Source organism: Canis lupus, chromosome 2 (assembly GCF_003254725.2).
Source record: "Canis lupus dingo isolate Sandy chromosome 2, ASM325472v2, whole genome shotgun sequence".
NCBI lineage: Eukaryota > Metazoa > Chordata > Mammalia > Carnivora > Canidae > Canis > Canis lupus.
Window position 1 is genome coordinate 10,559,703 of NC_064244.1, and position 17,200 is coordinate 10,576,902.

Here is a 17,200-nt window from a genome sequence, read left to right on the forward strand (position 1 = left end):
GTACAGTCACTGAACTTTGTGTATCTCGATGTTATAAATGATGTCGCCTTAATTTCCAGGAACTATTTAATTAGCAGATGATGTAAACTCACTGATATTGGGCCATCATCACTGTATATAATCACAATTTGGAGATAGAATTGTAGTATATAATTTGAGAAATAATTTTACTGGGGAAAAGTTCCAAAACAGAATGATGTGATGTTTAAAAAACTTATTTAGGGAGTCGGAGGAGGCAGAGTAAACACTTCATTTTGCCATAGTCCCTAAGGTTTATTCATTGTTTGCTCCTGAAATAGACGTTTTATTTTGGTAAGGACCTTTTTTTCCTTTGAAGAGAGAAGGTTGAATTTTAAGGATTCATGTCTTTTGTCCCCTCGTTTTTCTCCCTCATCCCAACAACACACCAGTCATGCGTTACTCCCCTCACCTTTTTTCCTATTCATTGTTTTTTTTTTAATTAAAAAAACTATTTTTGCTTTTCAAAATGTGAGTTAGAGATGTATTCCACCACAGTTACATAGAGTAATGTTTCTTTCTTTGGATTATTTTTGGAGAACTTAAAAAAAAACAAAAATAATTCTGCACACAAAAAAGTTATATCATCAATTGTAAACTATCACAGAAATTTATTTCAAAAAGAACAAGCATTTCTGCTTAAGACATCCATGGGACCTCTAACCTAAGGATTGCAACCAATTCAAAGGTAAGCCCTTTCATTTATATTCAAATTAAGTCAATATTCATATTTAATAAGAAAAGAACTGATCATTTCACCAACCTTTATCATTAGCAGGAATATACATTTTATTCAATACCAGAAGCTGTTTGCAGATCCGTTCTTAATTATGCAAAAAACCCTTATAACACAGGTACGTATAAATCTGTATGTATAAATCTGTATGTATCATATACATAGTAGTATGTACAAAATGCCATTTGGATTAAGCCTGTTATTTAGACAACACAGGTGTTTAAAAGCATATAATTTAGATAACGTCTTTAAGAATTTTTTGTTGTTGTTGGAATTGTCTTATGTTAGCACCCATAGCAGCCTTCTAACTGGTTCTTTTAACCAAGATGAGGCATATTAATGTTTGGATAGCAGTAAAGGATACAGATTTCATAATATTACCATTAGGGATTTAGTCTTGAAAGGAAACTGTTAAATATTCTGAGGTCTCGTGAATTTACTATTCATTTATAAGGCTGCAACTTCATGAACATTTTCCGTGACCTCACAGGGTTTTCCATATTACTCAAAGATTTTTTTTTCTTCTATGAGAAACTTGGATTAATCTGAAAGGTGGTACTTTGGTTTGGTCCAATTTTCCACATTACTTTCAGATAAACCCAAATACTTAAACATATGGGCCAATTCCATACAGATATTTTTGACAGTGGCCTGGACTGTGTCTGTTTTGAGAGGAAAGGCGGTGAAAAAATGTTCCGACTGGTCTCCAGAATATTCCCACTTGAAGGGGCTGAGATGAGCAGGCTCATTCTGAAAATGATAAGGCATATGACATATGAGTGACAAGCTTAATACAGGTTGATGTAGGTGGGTTAAGTAAGTCAGGGTCTTTGCAATCTTTATTTTTCCATTGCTTCATTTTCTTATTTGTTTCAACTTTTGCTTACTTGTTTTGTTTATGTTATGTTTAAATATCATATGGATCTTTCTAAACTGACTTTAATCCCTTTCGGACTAAAGAAAGCACAAAGACATAAAACTGTGGATTTAATGACACCTCCTAGGTGTTTTGGGTAATGTGTTGTGGATGAATGGGCATTTTTGATTGCTTGTGTCTGTGTCAGTGTTATGAAATGTTCTCTGCCACTCTCATATTCATTTTGCAGGATTTGAAATCATTTGGAAATACCTACTCAGCCTGCATCTGTTACTGAGATGTGAGATTAGAACACAACCATAAATTTGAAATTGTGTGTAATGAAAGGTGTGAGCATGGGTTTAGCCTTGACTTCTTTCTTTTGAGGTCTGTAATGACAGCATATTGAATCTGGGAGATTTATTAAATGCTGCAATTTAAAATTCTTCTGTTACATTACTCACTTGGTCATAGCTGCAGAAAGAATAAGAAAAGAGTCAGGGTTTCAGAATTTACTGAATGGTTGGTTGGAAATAAACAGAACTGGTTTCCAAAACAAAAAAACAAAACAAAACAAATCTCCACACAATTCTAGAAAATGTCTAATTGTGTATTCCCACACTCTGCCAAATTCTAGGGCAGAAACTCAGAAATGTCAGAAATGACCTAGTCAAGCTCCACATCTTCTTGGCTTATTGATGTTTTAGGGAAATGTTCTTAAAGAACAACATGCAGACATGTATTGAAGAATACTGTGCCTTTGGACATTTTGAAAATCCTTTCCCCTGTTGTCCTCATAGCTCTAGCTCATGTGGGTAATTGTAAAGGCTGTTTCTAATTCAGGTGGTTACCACCTTCAAGTTTATAAGCATGCATTCAGGGTACCTGCAGCCTGATAGCAGGACAGAATCATTGCTGGCATCTAAGAGACTCAGTCCCCAACCTTGAGAAGATTATTGATGTGTTTCATTCTCCCTGTTTACACACTAATTTAAGCTGCACTTTTAATTAGCCGAGGCAGTCTATAGATAAATTGTGAAATAAGATGGTAAAGTCCAACCCCAAGAGACTTTTACAATCTCTGTGCTGTAGATAAAATCTACAGTTTATTTTCTAATTTATTTTAGGTAATGGAGAAATACATGGAGGAGAAGGGGGGAAAACCCCAAATGACAAAATCCTGTATTTTATAGACCGACTGAAACAGTTAAGTGTACCATTGTGTGATTTGTCAAGATTTGTTTCTGTCCTTGACTCACAGAGGCAATAATTGTGTGTGTGTGTGTGTGTGTGTGCGCGTGTGTGTGTAATGTGCCTGTGTGTTTTGGCTTCAGTGGGAATCTTGAGAACTCCCTTTCCTTAGATCACTGGCCCACACACAATAGTATTTTCACCTGCTCTGTTTCTTTCCCTTAGCCTATCAGTATGTATAATTTTGGTTATCTTTTCTATTTCCCAAATATCCTTTTTTACTATCATTTTCAATTTAACAGAAGCATTCATAAAACGCTCACTTGCTTCACAAGAAAAGCTAGGATTGAAGCCTTTTTAAAAAGCATTATAGAGAAAAAATCTCTCTGTAATTTGATATTGAAATGTAATTATTTTTAGTTTTTTTGATAGAGCTACATATTTTTTCATTGACTTCTTAGAATGCAAAATAAATTATGTGCCCATTAATAAGCTCACATGGATACTGATGATTTAGTTCCCTGAAATCTTGTGAGTTAGCTTCAAAAATATTAGATTATTGAAGGTAAAGATGGTCTAATAATTGAATAGCAGTGTCTATGGGCTATTAAAAGATTTGATTCAAAGTTAGGTTGAGTGTAAGGGTGAGCATGAGGGTAGGGATGATTATCTAGGGATCTGGTCTCTGTTTGTAATTTAAATAAATCATTTTGACAGAGACTGACTGGGGCCATGTTTAGGCTGCTGACGGTGTGAAATTGAGTTGTATGGTGGACAGAAGACAAGCAGTCAAGAGAAATCCCCAAAGGCAAAATTTGTTATGTAATTGGGTCAACTCATGCATGAGAAATGCATGCTAATTGTAAACTGGTGGCAAAATTACAGTGTATGAGGCAATTAGGTCTTATATGAGCCCGAACAACTGATACAGAAGGATTTCTCATTCTTCTTCCATTCAGCAAATGTAAGAAGGTTTTTGTTAAAAGGCGAGGAAGGTAAATATGAGAGACATTCAGTGTTGACCTAGAATATTTGTTAATTTTGTTGCTTACACAAGAAGCACAACTGTTTTATGAGCAATGCAAAATGTGTGTATGAAAGCTTCCGATGTTGAGTACTCCAGTCTACTTTGAAAGGAGAATAGTGTAGTATTTTTAATATAATTCATAATTTGGTTGGGATGCCTGGGTGGCTCAGCTGTTGAGCATCTCCTTTGGCTCAGGGTGTGATCTCAGGGTCCTGGAATCGAGTCTTGCATCAGGCTAGACTGCTTCTCCCTCTGCCTATGTCTCTGCCTCTCTCTCCGTGTCTCTCATGAATGAATAAATAAAGTCTTTTAAAAAATAATTCATAACTGGGTTGATTAACATAGATGAGCTAACAGATAGTTACTAGCTCAGTGATTTTGATTTCAGCCCTCGAGGGCTGCTATTTTCACAGAGTATGAACTTACGTGTCACTTTAGTGGACTGTACCTTATCTCCAACTTATCTTTCCTTAGTGACTCCCATGTTTTCCAAAATAACAGTGGGTCAGTAACATTATCTTTAAAGCAAAGATAGAATACATCAAAGAAACTGATAGGACAACAACACGTTATTTCCTTATAATACCGAACACATGCATGAATGCTTTATTTGTTTCAAAACACTTTGACGTACCCAGCCTAATTAGATCCTCTGGACAACCTCTCCTCGGGGAAGGTATTTCTATAAGGAATACCTAGACTTTCATGAGAACAGTGTACGGAAAATCACCTCTTGGTCCTTTCTCGTGTCCAAATCCGTGGTTTCCCTGACACCTGGTTTTGCTTTATTTTTCCACCTAGGGCAGAACTTCAAAGGTTGATCTCTTCTTTTTATCCTCTGTTGTTGAGCCACAGTCACTTAAAGAAACAAATAGGTCCCAGACCAGTAATTACTTGTGCATGGCAAGTACGAGAGTTGTGGCTGTAAAATGGGATTGTCTGAAGGGGAGGCGGGAAGGGGTCCCCATAATAAAAGAATTAACACACATGACTTTTTTCTTCTTCTTCTTGGAAACAGAGGTTAAGGATCCAGCACACCATTTCTAAAGATTCTTCTTTTGTGAAATCGGTTTCCCCATGTTTCCTTCTTTTTGCTTCCCCTGTGTTCAGCCCCTTATCCTGCCTGGGTTACTGCAGAGAGCTCCTGATTGGCCTTCTCTCCTTCTAGGCTCCTTCTGCTGCTTTTTCATTGTATCTTAAACACGGTCACCAGATGAGTCTGTCTAAAATATTTCTTTCATGAAGACCCTACTTAGGATTCCCCAGGAGCTTCCCCCTTGGAGCTCCACTCTGCATCGGACCAAGTCTCATCTCCAAAGCTCCTTCCTTCTGGCTCTAAGGACCCTCTGTGATCTGCTTCTAAATTATCTTTCACCTTCTCTTTGGCTGGCTGTCAACACTGTCCTTCCATTTCTTTTAGGACTGAACAGCTTACTCCATTCTGGGCTTTTGCATGAGTCACCCCTCGTTTGGAACAATTTCCACGGTGTCTGTAAATGACCCTGAACTCACACACTCAGACCCACAGCGATCTTTCTCCTCTCTGAACCACAAGAGTTCTTTGTTCGATGGCACCATTAGCTGTACTGCTCATCACCACACATCACCATCCACAGTTTGGTTTTGATAAGCATTTAACTTGTTACGTATTTTATCGCTCTAGCTTCATGAAGATGAAGATCATCCACATCTTTTTCAATTTATTTTTTGCATCTTTACATATGCCTATCATGGTGCTTTGTACTTTATCTTTCTTGTCACCTCCTTAATTTAGGCCCTACCTGCCTCTTGCTTGGGTTGCAGGAATAAGTCTCTAGATAATTCTTGTCTACTACAGTATTGCCTCTTCTCCTCTTAAGCATTCAGTGATTTCTATAGTTTTATCAAAAGTTTATAGCAGTGTTCTCTTGGCAAAGTGGGAATATTTGCTTTCTAATGTGACATCTAACGATTTCACTGTTCTAGAAATCCAAGGACTGCCCCCTTTGTAAAATGTCATAGCTGGAGAATTTTTTTGGTGTCTAAGTACCTGAAAAAAATAGGACTTGCATTAGTCTGCTCAGGCCGCCATAACCAAATACCATGAGCTGTGGGGCTTAAACTACAGAAATGTATTTTCTCACAGTTCCAGAGGCTGAAAGTCCAAGATCAAGGTCCAACGGGGTTGATTTCTGGTGACATCTCTCTTCTAGGCTTACAGAGCACTATCTTGCTATGTCCTCACATGGCCCTTGCTCCATGTATGTGCCTGAGAGAAAGACATCTCTGAGGTCTCTTCTTCTTGTAAGGACACCAGTTGAATTGAATCAGAGCTCCAGCCTTTGAGCTCATTTAACCTTAATTACCTTCTTATGGGCCCCATCTCCAACTACAGTCACCTTAGGGCTTAGGACTTCATGATACAAGTTTTGGGGGGACACTATTCAGTCCATAACAGGGTGTAAATGAAAAATGGTCTGCATACATCATAGGTAGTTTGGAGAGGATTAAGTAACAAACATTTTGTAATCATAGACTACTATCATCAGCCAGTTTTTTTTTTAAATTTATTCATGAGAGACACATAGAGGCAGAGATGTAGGCAGAGGGAGAAGCAGGCTCCGTGTGGGGAACCTAATGAGGGACTTGATCCCAGGACCCTGGGATCGGACCCCAGGATCATGACCTAAGCTGAAGGCAGACACTCAACCACTGAGCCACTCAGGTGCCCCCCTCAGTCAGTTTCTTTAGTGGAGGTGGATTATACCACCTGTTGCCATCCCAGGAAAACTCCTACATCTGGTTTTTAAATTTTTTCTATTTTCAAATTGAGCAATTTTAACTAAAAAAAAAAAAAAAAAAATCCCTCCAGGTCCTATTTCCAGTCCTTAATTGGCCCTTGTGAGCCTTTTTTTATTTGTGGTTTTGAACCATAGTCATTTATAGAAACAAAGATAGCATACAGTAGTAATTATGTTTTTAAGTTTTCCAGGTGTCAGTAGAATTATGGAGCTCAGAATATAGATTTCGCATGTCCTGTGCTAGCAGCTTGGCCTGGACAGACATGAGGGCAAAGGAGGGCAGAGGTGTGACAACAGAAAAGAAATATTCCTATGCCACAGGGAACGTCAAATAAAGATTAGCTTTTTAAACAGTGATGAAATTTCCAGTGCATTATACAAATTAAAAACTTATAAAGTCTCTGAATTTTCTTCCAGATTTTATGATACTCTTTGGGAATACCTTCAATAGCATATACTGAACGGTAAAGAAGAATTGGCAATCTTATATATATATATTTCTGGAGTCCCCAGATGCAACTGTCATTAAAAATTATGCCACATCATTATAATTTCAGTGGATTTTTGCAGGTAGGTTTTAAAGCCTGTTGTTTTTCCAGTTAATAAGTATAATGGTCGCGTGTCATTTTAACTTATTAAGAGGTCATGAATCAAAGGAGACATTATAAAGAGATTTAATTAAAACCCATTGGTAGCCTAAGCCAAGTTTATACAATTAAAGAAAATTGCACCATTGGAAGTTAGAAGCAAGAATTCCTTTCTTTTTGTAAGCATATGCAGATATGGCCTCTAATTTGCATTCCATTTTCCTAGAAGAATTATGTCATGAAAATTGCTTTTCTTTATTTTTTGCTCATATTTTCTACTGTAGCTTCCTTTTCTTTCACTGTTGTCAGGGCTGCTCTATAGCCGTTTTTGTCTTCTGTACAGAATCATATGCAGTGCTGTTTGTAAAAGGGTATGTCTAAATTTCTGTTTGAGGGGCCTATTGCTTTTATGCAGTACCCCCAGGCTTGGTTCTAAGGACAAGAAGCAAGAAATGATGATCATTTTTTTGTTTGTTTGCTCATATTTAGGATTAATTTTTCCCCTTGCGGCTGTATTAACTATAACAGAGTCAACTTTTGATTTGTTTGAATTGAGCTTTTGTATCATGGCATTCTGAGAACAATGAAAGTGGCAGAGTTTGTCTCTTTAGGAAACTAGGAAATAAAGTAGAGATGTGGAAAAAAGAATTAAAGAAGAAAAACCTTAAAAAATCATTCTGTTCTTAACACTTGTTATTTTTGATAGTGGGAGTTGACCTCCCCCAAACCAAGTGATTTAAACATTTATTTTTGTTGTGTAATTATGATGAGAACATTGAGGGCAAGCAGCATTTCCTGCTCATGTTTGAATCTTCCAGAACATGGTGCTTGAACTACAGTGAATAGGATAGAAGTGGAAGTGGCCCTCACAGTATCCTTACATAAGGGCATGTGTTTGTTCTTTGGACATTTACTGTGGACATAAGATTGTATCCGGCCCCCTTGGTGGCAGAAATAACGAGGAATCACATTTTGCATGTGTTTATGCTCTTGCTATGGTACCTGAAGTGGCTGGGGAAGGTTTTCACTGGAGCAGGGTAGTCTTAGGTGAGGTCGAGGGAGAAATGGTGTTGAGATGAGCAAAGGAAGGAAGGCATAGGAGAAGGTTCGGAGCACCTCGCATCTACTTGTCAGTGTTGGGGACACCATTACTGAAATGATGTAGATTGAGGCAAGATCGGTGAAAGAGTGGTATCTTATTTTCGAATATGCATATTTTTGGTATCTATAAAACAAAAAAAAATCGCTAAAAGAAACCGCTTTTGAAAACAATTACTGACTTAACAAACAGTTTTGAGTGTTTACCACACACCAGGCACTTTGCTGGGAATCGGGACATAATGAGAAATAAAGTAGATAGATATGACCCCTGACCCCACAGAGCTTGGGTTTACCCTCTAATGGGCAAGCAGATAATTGCCACAGAGCATGATAAGTGCTTGATAGAGGGAAGCACTGTGCTATTTTCAGAGGGGTAACTGACTAGCCAGCTTTGGGAAGTAAAGGAACTGAAACCTTGCCAACGTTACTTTCAAATAGTTTTTGAAGAATTTTACGGAGTCATTTTTTGAATAGTGATTCATGCTGTTCGTTTGTATAATAGTTGTCAATTTTGCTTTTTAAGTTTGCCACTCTCCCTCTGTCTGCTTTCTCTCTTCCCTGTTTGCCTGTCAGTATGTGTGTCCAGAAACCATCATTCAAAATTAATCAAGCCACAGATTACATATAAAATGTAAAAAATGCACATTTATAGAAGAGTATCGATCAGCTTATTAATTTCAGGGTGGTGAAGAAGATCAATAAATATGTACATACATTTAAAAGTTCAGACACATGTTCCCTGCATTTTGGTTTTCAGTACTTAAGAAGTTGAAAAGTTTTGAAAGTAGGGGCGCCTGGGTAGTTCAGTCAGGTAAGCATTTGTCCCTGGCTCAGGTCATGATCCCAATTCTGGGATGCCTTGGTCCTGGGATTGAGTCCTGCATTAGGCTCCCTGCTCAGCGGGGAGCCTGCTTCTCCCTCTGTCCCTCTCCACTGCTCTCATTCTCTCTCTCTCTAATAAATAAAATTTAAAAAAAGTTTTCAAAGTAAAACTCTGATCATTTTTCTTCATCTCTTTCATACTCCCATCCTCTATAGTGATAGTTTTCAATTAAAATCTTTCAGGACTAGATCCAAAATATGGAGAAAACATTTTGTCTATTAAAAATATACATGTATCTGAAAGAGTCATAGATGCCTGTGATATGTGTGTTTTGCATACGTATGTCGAATGCACGTGCACATTTGAGCAGAGAGCTACTTACTGAAAGCTAGTGGTAAACATTGGTTTGCTCTGTTTGGTTTCCACCTTTGGTGTTCTTGGCCCAATTGGTGCCAACAGCGAACCTCTGGGACGTCCCCTCAGTGCTGTGGGGGCTTTTCCTGCCAAATATTGTTCTCTTGCAAGATTAAATAGCTGAATCAGTGTGGCCTGAATCTTGATCCTGCTGAGAATATTAAGACTCCTGCAGGTTGTAATACAGATTAGCTGGTGAGAGCTCTGCTGGAAAAATAAAGTGAGTTTCCCTAAATGAATTTAACAACTGCTGTGAACCTTTTTGTGTCCTCTAGCATGAGTGTGTGTGCTGGCAGTTAACCACTTAGTTCCCTCATTTTCCCCAAAAGTTGCTCCAGCCCATTCCTGGGCATATACCGTAAACATTTCCATAACTTTATTTCACATCTTTGTTTTGCCAGAATAAGGCATTTGACATGTTAAAATGATTAAGTATTGTTCATCATTATTTAAGGAGGGAAACCATTTTTCTGAAATTATATGATGAATTTAATGTTACTTATATAATTGAATGAACCTCATCACTGGCTTATTTAGAGTAAACTGATTAGCATATTGCATTTTGATCATAGGTTTTACGTTATTGGTTGAAAAATTGTGGAATACTTAACAAAAGTCTGGAAGGACAGAATGGCCAAAATTATGTATTTATTAAAGCTTTTGTTTATTCATGAGAGAGCATACGCAGAGGGGAGGAGCAGAGGGAAAGGGAAAAGCAGGCTCCCCACTGAGCAGGGAGTCCACTGCAGGCCTTCATTCCAGGACCTGAGGATCGCGACATAAGCCAAAGGCAGATGCTTAACCAACTGAGCCACCCAGGTGCCCCGGCCAAAATTATTTACATTGCTTCATCCTCCATTCCATTACTGTTTATGCTTCTAGGATTAGATTATAACCTTTGAGGCTTCTGATTTCCACAGATTATTGAGATTATGGGGCTTCCCCTTAAATGAAATAAATAAAAGCCAACACCAATAATGCTAAACTCTAAAGCATAGTACACACACCTAACCTGAAAATGGATGGTTGTTAGATTTTCTGATTGTTGGCTTCTGGATAAGTTCACCGAACTCTTTTGTATTTTGAGGGGCCCTTACCTCGCTTTGGTACGAAGCATGTGCTCATGTGCTTATGAAGCAGTCCTCCCATCTGCTGCCTACACAGTTACCCGCTCGTCTCCTGACACCTCGTGTGTGTGTGTGTGTGTGTGTGTGTGTGTGATTTCTCAGTACAAATGTCTGTGACTGATTTGTTAATGGCAGAGCATGACACAGTTGTAATACTGTTCACCTTATCAGCACTGAATTTACTTTTGTAGATCCCTCCTTGGGTTATTACTGATTATTACTATTAATATCCTCAAAGTTAAATGATTAAATTATTTTTTAACTTGGCATAAATGCACCAAACACTGGAGGTAAAAAATGTACAGCTAGAAGGCATGAGAAGAAGAAAGCAGTCTCAGTTTGGCAGCACTTAGCGTGTCTTCATAAAATAGCCTCTGACTTGCAGTTATCCCAAATAAGGGTGTTAGGCAAAGTAGTATCTCAACTTACTTTCTGAATACTTTGGAAGTTTGCTTGCAGCTTCACCGTCAGTAAAGAATTGGGGTGAGAACTGGGGTCTTCTTGGGTAATCTGGCTTGCCTTTCCTTTTGGATGCTTGACTCTTTGAGTCACATTGGTTGCATGGTGGCATGAAATTTGCAGGCTTTCAGAATTTGGCTTTCAAGGTGCATCAAAAAAAAGGAACTTTTAAGTATTAAACCATAAATCCTCTAAAATATTGTCAGTGGCTCAAAAAATTAATCAGTTCAAGTGGTATTATCCTTAGTAAATGCCAGGGTAATGTCCATGCCTGGGATTTTTCAATATTAAGACTGCATTCCCCCTTTTAAGTTGTGAAATATATCACACATACAAAACCGTCCACAGAGAACCTTATGGAGAGTTTAAAGAATAGTAATAAAGTGGGCATCCATTTACCCACCACCCAGCTTAAGAAATAGACAATTTTAGAAGATTCTGAAAGCCCTTGTGTTTCCCTTAGGTTTATAACTCATTCCCCTGAGAACTACCAGCAACACAAGAGTCACAGCATCTTGAAAACACAGATTTTCATAGTGAAATGATGAAAAGACAGTATGAAAATCTAGTTGCCATACATGGAGGCAATTCACGGATCTTGGAGAAAATCCGATTGGCCTCTTGTACCATTAAAGCACACAGTTTGTAAGGGCTTATGCCCATTTAGCAGCTCAGGACTCAAGTAGGAGCATGACAATCTCTGTGTCACTGTGCACCCCTGTCTGTGCTCACATGACACCTAACTCTCTGAATAGTGGACAAGGATGGGAACAAACATATGGAAGGCCACTCTGTGTTGGGCACAGTCTTTCACATTTATTTCGTTTGTTTTTCTGGACAATCCCTAGAAATAATTGTCACTACTTTCATGGCACAGATGAAACAAAGCTCAGAGAGAACAGACAAGTTGCCTTAACACATACAGCCAATAAAGAACAGAGCTGGGATTTGAGTGCAGGGTTTTTTTCCCCCCTAATTTCAAAATGCAAGATTCTTCCTCCATACCAGAATTTTAGGATCATTGCTTATATGTGATGATATCAAGAGCCCTTGTGCCATAGAGCAAATGCAAAAGATAGGATTTATTATTGTAGTTGTTGTTGTTAATGTAGAAGTTGACTTATCCTTAAATGGCATTTTGAAGGTCACACAGTGATAGTAGGACCAAATTTAGAAGTGTCAAATTTCTTAATACCAAATACAGAACTTTATGAGTAGAACCTCCCATTCAAATGTTCTTTATGTGTTGGCATCCAGAAAAGCTTTGCGTTGCCCCCAGCAGGGTGAGCATGGGAGTTATTCCTTTGGTACTTGATGTTAAGATTTGATGCGCTTCCCCTTTGGGATATATATACCTTTCTTGTCCTCCCTTCTTCGTCCGAAGGGGCCTGCTCTGTGCTTGGGACTCTTGCAGGAGCTGAGGATAGAAGATTGAAGCCTAGGTCTCTCCTTAGCCCAGAACACCTAACACAGCTCTTGTAAGGGTGTTAAGAGAGAGGTGTGGTTTCAGGATCTGGGCAGCACAGAGTCAGGCACCTAACCCTTGCTGGGGTTTGGTGATAGTCACAAATGGCCTACACAAGAAGGTGGCATGAGATGAGTTTCTAAGAATGGATAGAGATAGCAGCAAGTGAGAAAGAAGTGATGGTGAATGGTGGGTGGCAAAAACATCCGGCATGGGGGACTTGTAGATAAGGAGTTGAGAATGGAAGTACTTGATACGTTTTAGGAACTCTGAGTGATGTTTTTATCCTGAAGATGCTGAGGAGTACCTGAAAGCTGAAAGGTTTTTTTTTTTTTTTTTTTTAAGTAAGAGAATGACACCAGATTTTAGGGTCACTGTATAAATGTTGGGAGTGGTGTTTGTAGGCTTGCTGTCATCTTGGCCCTTCTCTAGGTAAGATTTCACTGTAATTGTCTCCATGGGATCTTATGTCTGGCTGTCGGGCCTGGGATGGTTATAGCGCTAGCATTTGCCAGGGTCTGCTTTTGAAGAATAAAAGAAGAAAATAACGAGTTCTGGTATCTCTATTTTTATGCTATGCCAATAATAATAAAAAAAAAAGCTTAAGCAGTTTTATTGCGTGGCTTTAGAATTGAATGACAAACGTTGAACACAGGTGTCTGTATGGTATGTAAATAGGGCAGTGGTGTGTTCACGCCCCAACTGTGATACAAGCCTGGGATGGCTAGTCTCAGACACAATGTCAGGTTGGCAGGTCTGAGAGTGTAAACCCATATAAATATGTATGCCTTTAGCATTGCATGCAAATGCTACATTAGTTCCATACAAATATGGAGAGAAAAATCTCAGTTCACTAAAATGTCTGTGGTGGGGGTGTTCTCATAAACTTATTATTATGTTTTAATAAAGGCTAAGCCTAAACCTTGTTGCTTTGTTGGCAGCGTTTCCAAAAGTTAGATGACACACCAGAATGCAGCTAATTTTAACTCAAAAATGTAACTGCCTTTTTCTCATTGAACAGGCCAGAGGTGACAGACATTGATCAGCACAGATCACTATATAGGGCAGGCATATGGTCGAAGAGGTGACCTCCGGACTCCCTGTTATCCTCAAGACACTGTCTGGAAAAAATATTTCTGGTAGTTTATGAGGATGCCTGTTTGAGACCATTCACCTTTGACTGCGTTTGAGTCCTAACGTCAGAATGCACAGAAACAAAATCCTAGTAGTTGAATAGTTTTGAATGACTTAGTTTTATGTGTGTAAGGAATTGAGGACTAGATCCTAGTCAAAAGCAAAGGAAATGAATTTTGAATTGTAGCAAGCTATGTGAGTAAAAAACAAGAAATAACTTCTTACAATATATGGATTATATAAGAAAGTCTTAAGGCTCTTTCGACTTTTAAAATGACCTATTCTAGCAGAGCGTTATATCTCAATCATTATGCCTCTTTTCGCCTGTTTCTCAAATGGGAATGATCACATTTGATGCTTATTTTGAGAGGATCAGTGAAAGCCTGATGGAAAAGCCCTTTGTGTGACGCAGAAGAAAGTCACCGTTATGTAAAAATAGGGGATCGAGCTCTCCCCACCGAGATGGGTACACAGAAGGGTGATTGGCTTTCCTTTTTGGCCTTTTATAATTTTATGAAAATGTGATTGAGAAACACGGGGAAAGCAGTTTAGTCTGGCTTGGGAGAGTCAGGGAACTGCGTGTGCCCTGGTGTAGGGGAGAGAAGAGCGGGCGTTGTCACTGGCTGCTCTGTACTTGGCAGATCCTCCCAAATCCCTCCAGATCACACATTGAAAGCCAAGTGGTGGTAATTACTCCTGAGGCTCCCAAAATGTTATCTTTTGAAATAGGAATTAATACCAGGCAAAATGTGCCATGCTTTATGAAAGATCCAGTTTTTGTCTTCCTTAGGGTTTTGTTCTTTTAAAAAGAATGGTTTGAGATGCACCGATATTTGCGGACCCGAAAAGGAGTCACCCTAACCTCATTCATAAGGTGGGAGAATGTCGAAGTCTGGACAACGTTGGATTACAAGGTAATTTTGAAGGACAGGATGTGCAATAATTAGAACAGGCAGAAATTAAACCACAATGAACAGTAATCCTAAAGAAAATTAAAACACAGAAAACACTGCATTATTTATTTGGATTCAATGGGAACTTGCCAAGGGAGAGGCAGCTGGCTTTCTGCTCTTTGAAATGTTTGTAGACTAGAGGAGAAGCTGTCAATCAGATTTAAGCCCTCACTTAATTCTTGCTCTTAGGCCAGATCTAACCGTCTAGTGAGGTGAAGGAATGAATACACACGGTCAATGATGTGACTTGGGCCAGCAGAGACGTGGACCGTTGTGACAGGTAGACCTGAGCTTGGATTCCACTTATGCCAATTTTATCATTCCTACCTGCCGTTTAGGCTCTCTGCTCTCTGTCCTCGGACCTTTGGGCCTTATGAGCTGATTTTAGAGGCAGAAAAATAGAAAATTTTAGAGGTTCAAAAAATAGCATCAGAGTAATAGGCGCCTCATTCATCTCTCCATATCTAAATTTCCACATCTGCAAATAAATAAAAAATCCATACCTTGTAGGATTATTATAAGAATTGCATATTCGCTCTTATTTGTAGTTAAAACACTTGGCATGGTGCTTAAGAACTGATAGTCTTGTTATTGCTACGAAATAAATTGGAATTGAGACACGATCTTGGCACAAAAATGTTTTAAGAAGTTACTTTCTTTTGTCTTTGGAGAAATAGGAATAGTTATTTCCAGCCTTCAAATTGATTGCCATTTATAACAATATATTTTATTTTATTTGGACTTCCTTAAAGTAACATTATTTTGATTACTGCCAGTCACAGTTTTGTATAAAATGTCATCATTAAACAGGTTGCAAACTTTTCCTGGGAGCTAATATCCTTTATAAGATTTTCACCAAAAAGCATAGAAGTTGATTCTTTTAATGAGAATAAGCATACCGACTTAATGATTCTCATGTATTCAAGGTGAAAAAAATTCTCATTAATGCAGCTTGGTACAACACATATTATTACAAGTTCGCAAATGAATTGTTTCCCAATTTAGGCTCAGTACCCAGTGATTTTCAGAAAAATTCTTAATGATGCCTTGCTTCCTCACAAGCATTAGGATAAACATCAAGGTATTTAAATGTCAGCCTTTAAATAGGATGAAGGAGACGGATGGAAGATGGAGGAGAACCTATATTTCTGTCGCAATTCTGTATTTTAACTTAAAAGGGTAGAAGCTAACATTTAAATTCCGCTTCTGCTTCATTAAAGGGCACAGATTCCAGATTCAGTTTTTGATCTGAAGGAGGAGATCTGTCAGTTGTCCACGGCAATTTTCAGGCGCTATAGATATTTTAAGGCACATCATCACTGCAATGGGGCTTGCTCACTGGGGGCGTCCCCAGGCCTGTAATCTGTGTTCTTCTGGGCAATGCTCAGTGACTTTGATAAAGAAAAGCTGATAATCATCTACAGCGTTAGTTAATATTTGTGTTACTTGTGTGCTCATGGTGGTCATTCGTCATGTTTAGCACAGTTTTGGCAGATCCAGAATTTCTGTTCTTTTTCATCCAGAAATGAGTTTTTTGGTGACCTTTGTTACGGATAACCATGTTGTGTATTACGCAGAATCCACATCTGAGTGAGGATTGTAGATGCTTCCACAGGGCGACTTTTATGGCCCTTACTGCCCTGTGGCAAAGGATGGATTTAATTTTCCTTCTCTCCAGCCAGGTAGACTGTGGTTCCCTGAGCTCAGGGAATGTGGCCAGTCGTATTTTTAACCTCAGCACCAGACATAGTGCCTGGCATGTATTAGCATCCAATAAATGTTTTAATGAATAAATAAAATCGCATGGCATTTTGCCTCACTGCTGCACAGCACGTAAGTTTATTTCCAGATTCATTTCCACTCAAAACTCTTAATGAGGCCCTGACCTATTTTGCCATACTCCTCGCTCTCTTCTCCTTCCATTTGCCTCCTAGCAGAGATGCGTTGCGATGCCTCAGAGATTAGTCTGTTAAGGAAATACGAGGTACGTTGTATGCTCTGACGTCCATAAGTCAGAATAGGTTAATTGCTGACATAAATGGTCCTCAGATCTGAGCACAACAGGGGTTTATTTCTCTCTCATGTCCCCAGCCAGTGCGGGTTGGCAGCAGACAGGGTGGTTTAGGGGCCCTGCTTCGTGCAGTCATTCAGTGATGTGGGTCTCTCGTGTCCCCTGGGCCTGAGAATTCTCCAGTGGATGAGCTACATCTAGCATGCAGTCAGAGAGAGGAAGCACGGTGGGTCATGAGAGGCTACAGGGACTGGGTCTGGAGGTTGCATATCCCATATCCATCCACATTCCACAGGAGGGAATTTAATTGTGTGGACTTGCTTGGCTACAGGGGGCCGAGGAGGAATAAAAAGGTGAGAATTGGTGGCCATTAGCAGTCCCCATCACAAACCTCTTATCGGTACTCTGTCCTTCTAGATTAGGCGGAGATACAGTAATCCTCCCTTATCTGCAGGGGATACATTCCAAGACCCCCAAGGATCCCCCAAACCACTGATAGTACAGTATATATATATATA

General features: G+C 39.0%; 1 protein-coding gene across 5 annotated transcripts in view; it reads left to right on the plus strand.

Moving 5' to 3' along the window:
• The window catches only part of NEBL (nebulette), a 341,512-nt gene that overhangs the window by 180,449 nt on the left and 143,863 nt on the right, over positions 1 to 17,200 (plus strand). For 3 of the 5 annotated variants that reach the window (XM_025464019.3, XM_035712963.2, XM_035712964.2), the window contains exon 1: positions 14,406 to 14,632. The exons of the other annotated variants lie outside the window; for them this stretch is intronic. The gene's annotated coding sequence lies outside the window, so the exon portion shown is untranslated. Of the gene's footprint in view, positions 1 to 14,405; positions 14,633 to 17,200 lie in introns of those variants that run through there. 5 annotated transcript variants of the gene reach the window in all.